Here is an 11,462-nt window from a genome sequence, read left to right as displayed (position 1 = left end):
CCCTGGGTACACCGCAAAAGCCATACACTGAGTGGAGACCCTGGGACAGGCTCCCCTGTGACAGGCCGCCTACAGGGTTCCAGAGGCAGTCAGGGACAAAATGCACTGTGAGCAGCCAATAATCATTACGGCTTATTGCAGTCTTGTGAGACAGAAGAGGAGCAAAACCTTACCCTACTCAAGAGCGAACCTGGTAATCATTATACCATAACTAGATGTACCACCGTTACACAGCAGGGGCGACTTCACACAGAATTCTTTACTTGCTGGAACCTAGGATGGTGCAGCCAGCCTCCTGATAAATAACAGCAACATAATTGAAACTTGGAGCGTAAGCATGCAGACCTCAGCTGAGCAGGGAGAACGAGGAGGCATCCGACATCAAGTTGGTAACTATAAGAGGCAAAACAATACAAGGCATGGGACACATGTTGATTTTGGTTCACTGCCCTACGGCAACCTCAGCCGACTGAACTTATCTGCACGGTGGCGGTACATATCCCAACCGATCCAGACTATACTTCAGCTCCGCTACTTACAGCGTGTGAACCAGTTTGTCGTCTCCGGAGTGGGTTGAGCAGAGACTACTGTACCATAAAACCCATTTCAGCTATTTGGTCTCTTGTAGGATTAAAGCTGTGCTATTCTCTTCAGTTGAGGGACTTTTACAATTCCCGTTGTCTCAGACTACATAGTTTAACTATCCTTGTTATTTTTTTCTTTCCTATGTTTGAAATGTTGAGCTATATTGCCCCAGTTCTTGTTTATATATACTGTACATGCAGATGTTTTTACTGATGTGAATATTGGTACATATTTTTTCTTTTCTTAGGCCTCTATGTATTTGATGAAGCAGTGCTTTCTAATACAACTTACATAATTATCAGTAACTAATCCTTTTAGCTCTCTTTACTATTGGCCTGGTATATTGTTAGATATCCAAATACCCCCTTATGCATCTGATCTGTATTGTGGTAATCTCTTCTTATGCTACAGGCAAATACCAAGCTACTCTATAGGCAGATAGAATTGATATGCGTATAGCTATTGAACAACTAAATATGCTCCTGTATTATGCACCTGTTATAACTAAACCCAGGGTTTTTCATATTTCATTGTTTGCTATCTCTACTATAAACATGTAATTAAGAAATACTAAGTATTAATAGCGATCCTCCCTATTTATTGCTTCCCAAACAAGGTATTGACATGAACGGTCTGTAAGTGACCTGTTCTTTATCAAAATGGAAGGTATAGCCAGAACGAAAAATAACAGCATTGTTACAATAACACTGCATTTAAGATTATGCAACCTCTTTATTCTGTCTCAGTTTAATCATAGCTTGTTTACATTATATTATTATATGCGTGTCGAAAAAACCCTAGATTCCTCATGAGTGGTACTCTTTGAATATTTTATCTATTACAATTATCCAACTTGAAATTTACTCACCTTCAATTCATCATAGGGCCCAAGAGTGGCCAACTATGGGACTACCATATGCACCCTATCTAATAACCATAGGGCCCACAAGTGACCAGCTCAGTAGTCACCCCAATAAGATAAGACTTCTACAAAATGGAGGACCCAGAAGATCACATCATGTTACTCACTATATCACTCACTAATTTCTGTATACATTATTAAAATGTTTTTGTCGTCTTGTTTATGTAAGATTGTTGTTCCTGTAACATGACAGTTATTGTCTGATGTATCTCTTGTAAATCCTCAATAAAAGATTTTTTTTTTTTTTTTTTTAAAAAAAGGACCATCTCTATGGTTGGTATTGGCAGTGCCATCTTGTTTTTCAGGTCCAAGCATGAGCAGAGCCATGACCAATGTTTTTAATGTTTATAAAATGTGTGTTATTGGTTGATCTTTGGGTGTGGAACATTTATCAAGTGCCTTTGGCTGTTAAATTTCAAGTGTCCATTACGTTGTCAACATTGAGTTGATAACTTGTGATCAGGGGAATTATGACTTTCGCGTCAATTTATAGCACCAATCACTGCAACAACATTTCAAATTTTATTTTATATTATTATTAATTTTATATATTTTTTCTGTAGTGTAGGGATCCTTCTCACCCTCCCCATCTCACCCCTCCAAGCAATTTCTGATTTTCTGTAGTGTATGATCTCACCTCCCCCTCCAAACAATTATTTTTTGTAGTGTAGGGCACCATCCTTAAAACCCCCTAAGAGCATCATGGCTTCAGAAGTAGCAATCTCACCTGGTCATTTCATTTTAGACTACAAACCACTTCTCCCTGATTTAAATAAAACTGAACTCTCCTATGTTAAGACCTGTGTTTATAATGTATGCTTCAAAATGTAACCTTTATTATGTAATATTAGCCTAATTAACGCTAATAACAACTGTTCATGTATCAAATTGTAACACTTTATGTCACATCTATTTTCAAAGTCAATTTTGTACATGCCTTACTATCTTATTCAATGTATGTCATTTCTATGAAAAACTCAATAAAAATATAAAAGTAAAAAAAAGAGCTTGGGTCCTGGTCTCAAAGTTCAAAAGCTAAGAAAAGAAAAAAAACCCTCAGATTTTTTATTTCATTATTTAAAGGGACATAATACTCATATGCTAAATCACTTGAAACTGATGTAGTATAACTGTAAAAAGCTGACAGGAAAATATCACCTGAGCACCTCTATGTAAAAAAAGAAGATATTTTACCTCACAATCTCCTCAGCTCAGCAGAGTAAGTTGTGTGTAAAAGGTTATACTCAGCGGCATTCAGCTGCAGGTAAGAAAAAAAAATGAAGAAATTAACATCAGCCAATCAGCATCAACAGTGCTGAGGTCATGAACTCTTACTGTGATCTCATGAGATTTCACTTAACTCTCATGAGATTTCATAGTAAACTTCCTTACACTGAATAGGGAAATAAGATGAGTGTGCACGAAAGCTCGCTCCTTCCGCTGTCCCGGAACAAACATACTGATTTGCTGCTTAGAAGTCCTTTACAATGGGAGGAGGCTACTGAAGAACTTTTGAGGTAAAATATCTTTCTTTTTTACATAGAGATGTTCAGGTGATATTTTCTAGTCAGCTTTTTACAGCTATACTGCATCACTTTCAAGTGTTTAAACATTTGGGTATTATGGCCCTTTAAGTAAAGTATACAGTTTTAAACATCTTCACAATTTACTTCTACTGTATTACCAATTTTGGTTTTTTCTCTTGGTATCCTTTGTTGAAGGAACAACAATGTACTACTGGGTGCTAGCTGTGAACATTTGTTGAGCCATTCACAAGAGACATATATTTGCAGTCACCAATAACCAGCTAGCTGCCAAAAGAGCATTGCTGCTCTCTAGCCTATTGAGGTATGCTCTTTAACAAAAGATAACAAATGAACAATGCAAATTAGATAATAGAAATACATTAGAAATTTGTTTAAAATCGCATGATATATCTGATTCATGAATGTTTCATTTTGACTTTACTATCCCTTTAAAAAACCCTACATCAGGATTTAGGAGATTTTATTTGTGTGACATCATCAATGACAACATAAACATAATCAGTTCCTGACTGGTACAATTGTAAATAAAAAATAATATTTATTACAAAAGCACACTCTAGGCACCTACGTCTGTCTCTGAATCAAATTTCTGCCAAAACAATTCAGACATTTTTCCATAGAGAATTACAAAAATCTTCATATTATTTTTGTCAACTTAAATATTTCAAAACTACTATAAAGGGTCAAATAAGTGTAAAATGAAAATGCTCTATGTTAGAGCAATTTATTATTAGATTGTTGCTTGTGTGTTACTGTGTCTGTGCCTTTAACCCCCGCAATGGAATTAAACACACATTATTGCACAAGAACTTAAAGGGATACTAAACCAAAAAAAAATTATTTCACGATTCAGATAGAGCATGTAATTTTAAGCAACTTTTACATTTACTCCTATTATCAATTTTTCTTCGTTCTCTTGCTATCTTTATTTTAAAAAGCAGGAATCTAAACTTAGGAGCCGGCCCATTTTTTTTGCTTAGCATCCTGGATAGTGCTTGCTGATTGGTGGCTACATTTAGCCACCAATCAGCAAGAGCTACCCAGGTGCTAAATTAAAAATGGGCCGGCTTTTAAGCTTACATTCTTGCTTTTCAAATAAAGATGCCAAGAGAACAAAAAAAATTGATAATAGGAGTAAATTTAAAAGTTGCTTAAAATTGCATGCTCTATCTGAATCACCAGTAGTGCATTGCTACTCCTGAGCCTACCTAGGAATGCTTTTCAACAAAGAATATCAAGAGAAAAAGATAAATATGATAATGGAAATAAATTGAAAAGTCTCTTAAAATGTGTGCTCTATCTGCATCATTAAAATTTAAATTTGACTTCTGTGTGTCCCTTTAAGCAATTCACATTTCTCAGTTTTTCAGTGATTACAGATTTGAAAACACATACCGTAGGTACTCAAGTTTAACGCAAGATTTTTGAAACATAAAATAAGATACAAACTGGAGGAGTCGCGGTATATTTGAGACATTTAATTTCATCTGATTTGATGCTGCCTTTAAGATGTGCACTAAACATGACCCACACCAGTGCGGTAATACAGTAATGCTCTCTTGCGACGCAGACTGCTATGTCGACAGCACCAAACATTATCAAGCCAGAACTTCACTCCGTCTTCGAGATGGGAATTTCTAATTTTTTGGCAGAGTTTTTCACTTAAAAATAACCAGTGTTTTCAGTTTTCTGTCATCAGCCATGCAGGACAGAATGACTGTGAAGTGAGTTTTCTCGTCACCGGTTTCCTGCTGAAGCTACGAAATTCGAATTGACACCAACCTCCCCAGACTTCATGAGTTTCAATGCTTGGAGATGTATAGCTGTTCGTGAAATAACATGTTTTGTTACTGTTTACCGTATGCAGGGCTGTCTTTAATATTGACTGGACCCTGGGCAAAAATTTTCTTGGGCCCCCCCCCCATGCAATTTCGCTCTCCACCCCAACATCCCAAAAAACAACTAAATCATTTTTTTTTTTTTAATTATTAGCACAGCAGTGGATCATCCACTGCTGGGCTAATCATTTAAAAAAAAAAATACATTGCAATATGTTAAACTGGACCTAAGCAGAACTAATAAGTAAATAAATAAATATATAAATTCCTCCACTGTGGATTCATTTAATATTCTTTTGAATGTGATTCTAGTGTGAGGTTAGCTGGTTAAAGAGATTTAGGGCAGCCAACAGGAGCAAAGCAAGGTAAAGACTGAGGAGGAAGCATGGAGGTGCAGACAAAAATACGTTTACTGACTGGAACAGCAGAACTACTATGGGAATCTGTAAAATCTGAGACAGAGAGAAAACAAAAACTATAAAAATAAACCTTACATTAATGTGTGAAGTATAAGCATGACACTATACATCAGCCACAACAGCACATGTCACTTCTTTGCTAGGAACAAGTTCCCTCTCACCCAGCACTAGACAATGCTGCATGGGGTGGGGTGTGTGTGCACTCACTTATTCTTCCCACTGACACCTTTATACAAAGCACTGTTCCCCTAACAAACTTCAGTTAGTTGATTTTAGGGCCACAGCAGAAATAGCAGGGCTAAGGAGACCAGCAGATTGGATGCTGTCTGCCCAAGGCTGCATGGATACAGTGTGGGATGAGTCACACAGCCTCAAGACTGAAGAGAGCAGTGTATGCAGCTGCACAGATGCTCAAATCCTCACGTCCTTGCCGCTCCAGCTTTCTGCTGCATGCGCCTACAGTCAGCCCTACCCAGAAACAATCCCCACCACCAGAGCAGTGACCTGGTAACAGTGGTAACCCCAGTAGGACCTTTTCTGATGCAGTGGGAATGGCTGGATACCAAGTTAAGGCTTTGCATTCAGTGCTGCACAGTGCACATCTAAAACAGCACATGGCAATAGCGTGGCATGTCACATGATACCGGCACGGTCTGGCACAGTTTTAAAAAATATATATATATAAACAGAGTACTTTTGACTGTGACAGTATTAGGATTGAATGTATGTGTTCCCCATGTCACATCAGCAGTCTGGTATGAACCATAAAAAAAAAAAAGATTTTTTTTTTTTAGGACTCTTGGGCCCCCCAACAGAAACTGGGCCCTGGGCAGCTGCCCCTTTTGCCCTGTGTTAGAGACGGTCCTGACCGTATGTTACAATTACGGTATGTACAGTAAAATTGTGTTTTCATTCTTTGATATTAAAATTTATACTTTTTTGTTCTGTAAAATTGTGCTTTCCATTCTTTGATATTAAAATTGATACTTTTTTGCTCCTTGCGTCTTGAACTTTTCTCCCATTTCCATAATAAATATCAGGTCCCTTCACGTTATACACGAGTGGCGTTATACTCGAGTATCTACGGTATCTAATTTCTGTCAAGTTTGCTTATTCTAATCAAAGTTATGTTTCCCCATTCAATGTGTATTCAGTTAATACAATCACATAAATTAATGGGCACATTGGTGTGCTAAGAGTATGTAAAAAAATAAAACTATTTAAAAAAAAAAAAAAAATGAGGGACAAAAGGAGAATCCACTGGTCTACACTTCTAAACTCTTCATTAGACAGTTATAGATTGTTGTATATATATGTCCTTTTGTTTTGCCACTATGAAGTTCTATGTTTTCAAGAAACACACAGCAGTAATATTTACAGGTAAACAGGCAATAAATCTGATCTTCCCAAACACTATAATTATTCTCTTCAGTAAAATTAGAAGACAGATTTTTTTTCACCAGTCATGTAAAACATAATGTTAGGTGTCACTAATATTTATTTAAAAAAAAATTATATATATTTGTCAAATTTTAAAAATATATAAATCAATAATATATATATATATATATATATATATATATAATTAACTCCACCCTTTCTTTTGCATTTATTTTGCATTATGTCCATTTTTTTATGGTTCATTGTTTTTTTAAATCCCCATTCAATAATGGTTATCATAAGTTATTTAGTTAAAGACCTTTACCTATTTGTTAGCACTAAAAGTATCATATCTAATATGAATCTCTGTTGGAAAACATAGTTTTGGTGTTTTTACCCCCAGCACACCTACTCTTTGTATTTCATTGTGACCAAAACAGAGTTTAGTTTACCCCCACCATGTCCCTCCCACCTTGCCCCCATCCTGGCCTTTGAAGAAAAAAAAAATCTATACTGCAGTAAACCAGCCTCCTGGGCATTGACAAGGACATGTAGTGGATCATCTATAACCCAAAGCTGGGCTGGTTTGGCTTGGTTACAGCTGACTGTGGTTGTCCTAGGTCACTCATGAGACTTATTTTTTTTTAGAGTGTCAAAATGTAAAATAAAAATAAAAAATATAATAAAAAAAATATAAAAATACTCACCACATATTTTATGGGAATTAAAAAATATATTTTGTATATATAATCCAAGCATACAGGACAGCACTCACTAATGCCCAGTGTATAAAATAGCCAAGGTGTACTGTGAAATACATGAAAAACAATTCAAGCACTTATGATGCTCTTTCATAATCTACTGCCTGTGGACTGAATTTCTTAGAACTGTTTATTCACAATAAAACTAAAACCACACTTGTAGTTTAAATAGTGGCAATTTCTTTACCCAAATAGGTCTTGCTTTAGGAAATACAATTGGTTGACAGTCTTTGTATATCCCAAAATTGATCTGTTCTCAGTAGTAGGAGGTGTAGCTAACAAAAGTATAAATACTAGATAAAGTCACGTAAACATAAGATCAATGGATAAAATGGGTTTAATTGTTAGACGATTTATTGTGCCAATTTTTTGGATTCAAAAACTTGATATTCTAGATTTTTAAATGTGCATATTAAATGTGTAAATTGCATTGCAGGGATAAACAGTGCAATAATAATATGTTTTAATGTAATAGAGCATTTTATCATTGCACAAATCCTTTCCTACACCTCTAGGTTTAGCCTTGTATCGTTGTATATTGGCTTAGGCCAACTAGGCATGTGCCTAGGACAGCAGAATTTTTTTTTTTTTTGGGGGGGGGGCACCATGCCTTCCCACAAATATGCTCTCTAAGTGTTTTATTCATACATATACCCCCTTTATATGGGAATTTCCCCCTGTTTTTTTATTATTATTATTGAATTTAGGTCTATATACACTAGACTCAAATTTATTTTGTTTGTTCTAGACGTCTGCGTATTGTCTTGTTAGTTCTATATTCCATACACACAATTACTTTGAGTACCTGTCAACATCTCAGCAAAGTCAAATCTTCTTGCATTATTTATTGGACCATGCTTACGGCTAGATTTATCAACATCTGGAAGTCTTGATCGGTTGTAGGCTCACTCATCTCAGCCTGAAACTGATATTTATAAACTCTATCTGCGAACTTAGAGTTGGAGGATGATAATCACCTCAGACTCATTCTTTTGGGGTGATTGACAAGCCATACTGTAACTCAATTGGTTGCATGAGGGCAGGGGGTCGGCATTCGCTCGTGCAATGGTAGACGCCCTACAATTTGCAATGAAATTCAGACATTTCCACAACATGTCCATCCGCAAATTGCTAAATCTAGCCTAGAGAATATAAATAATTCTTATAAAAATGAGAATGGCCCTAGTGGATAGACCAGCTTTTGTATAATCACTATAGTACAACAGACACCCCAACTCTCCCTGAAGTTCAGGGAGTCTACCTGATTGTAATAGTGGCTCCCTGATGCCAGCAAATGGAGTGCAATCTCCCTGAAACTCCAAGTACTATGATCCATCCAATGTGGCCCAAATGCGGAAAAGTGTTTCTTTAAGGAATGCCTTTAGTTGCTGGGACTTTATAGAACCCTCAAAGCATGAATCAGTAACCAAAAAGCCCCCACTGATCTGATTTTAATAAAATAAAACACAAATACTACCTTATTCACTGCGCGTAATTAAACTTCGTTTTCTAAAATATGTAAGCATTCAACAAGCGTACGATCACTGGAAAATAGGTTTGTTGTATGTGGTTGTGCAATAAAGCTACTTTTTTTTAATGTGACTTTAGTGGAAAGCTACTTTAATGATAAGTCTCTATCTTATTTAGGGTTTCAAGGTGTCCAATATATAACTGGTGGGGGGGGGGGTGGAGGCGCAGTAGCGGGTGAAGACACCTCCCTGAAATGAGTTTTTGCAGGTTGGGATGTCTGGTACAATATAATAAAATTAGTGAAATCCACTACGCATGTGGATAAATTCGGCATTTGTTTCACAAATGGCAAATATGGCAGTAGGCAGCAGAATTTGGCGTTTTTTGGTGCTGGATATATTGTAAAACGAATAATGAATTCCGAATTTATGCACATGCCTACAACACACATGCCCACCATTTTAACAATGCCCTGCTAATGTCAAACACATTATAAAGTCATACATACCTCTATGGTTTGGGAACACAACAGGTTAATTGCACACTTATCACTTATTAACATTATTACACAATACAGGTGGCCCTCGGTTTACAACGGTTCAATTTGCACCGTTTCAGAATAACAACCTTTTTTTCAGTCATGTGACTGCTATTGAAAAGCATTGAGAAGCAGTGCATTGATTAAAATAGCCAGTAGGTGGAGCTGTCCGCTTGTGTTGCAGCAAAGATATGCAAGCCAAGCAAGCTGAAATTAATCAGTTTAACCGAACCTGAGCTATTGAGCAGCTTGCCAAGGAACAAGATCTTCCTGTCTATAAATTAGTCCAGATTGGAATGCATAGAAAGAACTGTTTGAAGAAAAATGCAAGTAAAGTCTGTGTTGTGTGATTATTTTATTAGGTTTATAATGCTGTTTAGCATTTAAGTCTTCATTTCAAAGCTTTAAAAATAATGTATTAGGTGTTACTTATGCCTGGAGAGGGGCCTGGAACCTAACTCCCTCACTTCCCATTGACTTACATTATAAACTGGGTTTCAATTTACAACGGTTTCGATTTACAACCATTCCTTCTGGAACCTAACCCCAGCGTAAACTGAGGGCTACCTGTATTAAAATGGATTAATCAATACACAAGGCCCTTTAAGATGTGATGTTATTGTTAAACCCCCCCAAATCACCTTCTTCCTTTCTTCATTTTAAAATGATTAATGCATTTAGTGATATGTTGTGAGAAAGGATCAGTATAGTGATAAAATGAAATACTCTGATTGGCTAAAACATGTCATTTTATTTCTAGTGACACCGCAAAGTTTAAGAGACATGTAACCCACATTTTTTCTTTCATGCTTTAGAAAGAGCATACAATTTTAAACAACTTTCTAATTTACTTCTATTATCTAATTTGCTTAATTCTCTTGACATCCTTTGCTGAAAAGCATATCTAGATAGGCTCAGTAGCTGCTGATTGGTGGCTACACATAGATGCCTCGTGTGATTGGCTCACCCATGTGCATTGCTATTCCTTCAACAAAGGATATCTAAAGAATGAAGCAAATTAGATAATAGAAGTAAATCGGGATGTTGTTTAAAATTGTATTCTCTATCAGAATCATGAAAGAAAAAAAATTGGGTTTAATGTCCCTTTAAGTGTTTAACCCCTGCAAAGGCTTTGCAGCATAACTAGTGGTACAATTGCATGCTCTAATGAATTATCACTGAAATTGCCCTTTAAGAGCAGTATATGACAGAATGTCTTATTGTTACCTGGATTTCTGGACAAATAAAACTCCCACTTTGTTTCATGGGGGCTTGTTTATCCTGAAACAAATTGCAAAATGCAGAGCCTATTTAAAACTTGGGGATATCCTCACTTTCAGTCAGAATTTATTAAAGGGACAGTAAAGTCAAAAATATACTGCCATGTTTGGTATAGAGCATGCTTTTCAACAAAGGATGAAAAATATAGCAAATCCGATAGATGTAAATTGAAAAAATGTTTCAAATTCTATGCTCCATCTGAATCATGAAACTTTCATTTTTGAAGGTTGCCATATGCTGCTAAAGCTCTGAGGAACTAATGATTAACCCTTTGAGTGCTAAGCACTTTCCCACCTGGGTGCTAAGGTGAATTAAGTTTTTTTTGAATTTTTCTTTTTTGAATTTTTTTTTTTTTAAAGGTTAGGCGGTCTTGGCGGTCTGTAGCTGCTTAGATGCCTGAGATACAGGCGTCTAAGCAGCATGCCCCCTTTCCCTATACTTTGTATTGTAAAGTTTTAATAAAGTTGCGCGGTGACGTCATCACGTCATTGTGCGTGACGTCACTGCGCAAAACGTGAAGCCCTGATGATGCCTGTCACTATGCAGGCTCGATCGCCGGGGTAGGAGCGGGTGGGAGCCCCCAGATCTCCCTCAAGGTGGGAGAGTGCTAGCGACGGCTCTGAGTCGTCGTTAGCACCAGAGTGGGAAACTCTGCAATGGCTCAGAGCCGTCCTTAGCACTCAAGGGGTTAAAGTAACATTAAAGTAGCTGATTAAAGCCA

This window comes from Bombina bombina, chromosome 11 (genome assembly GCF_027579735.1).
Source record: "Bombina bombina isolate aBomBom1 chromosome 11, aBomBom1.pri, whole genome shotgun sequence".
Classification (NCBI taxonomy): domain Eukaryota; kingdom Metazoa; phylum Chordata; class Amphibia; order Anura; family Bombinatoridae; genus Bombina; species Bombina bombina.
Note: the sequence above shows the minus strand (reverse complement) of the source record.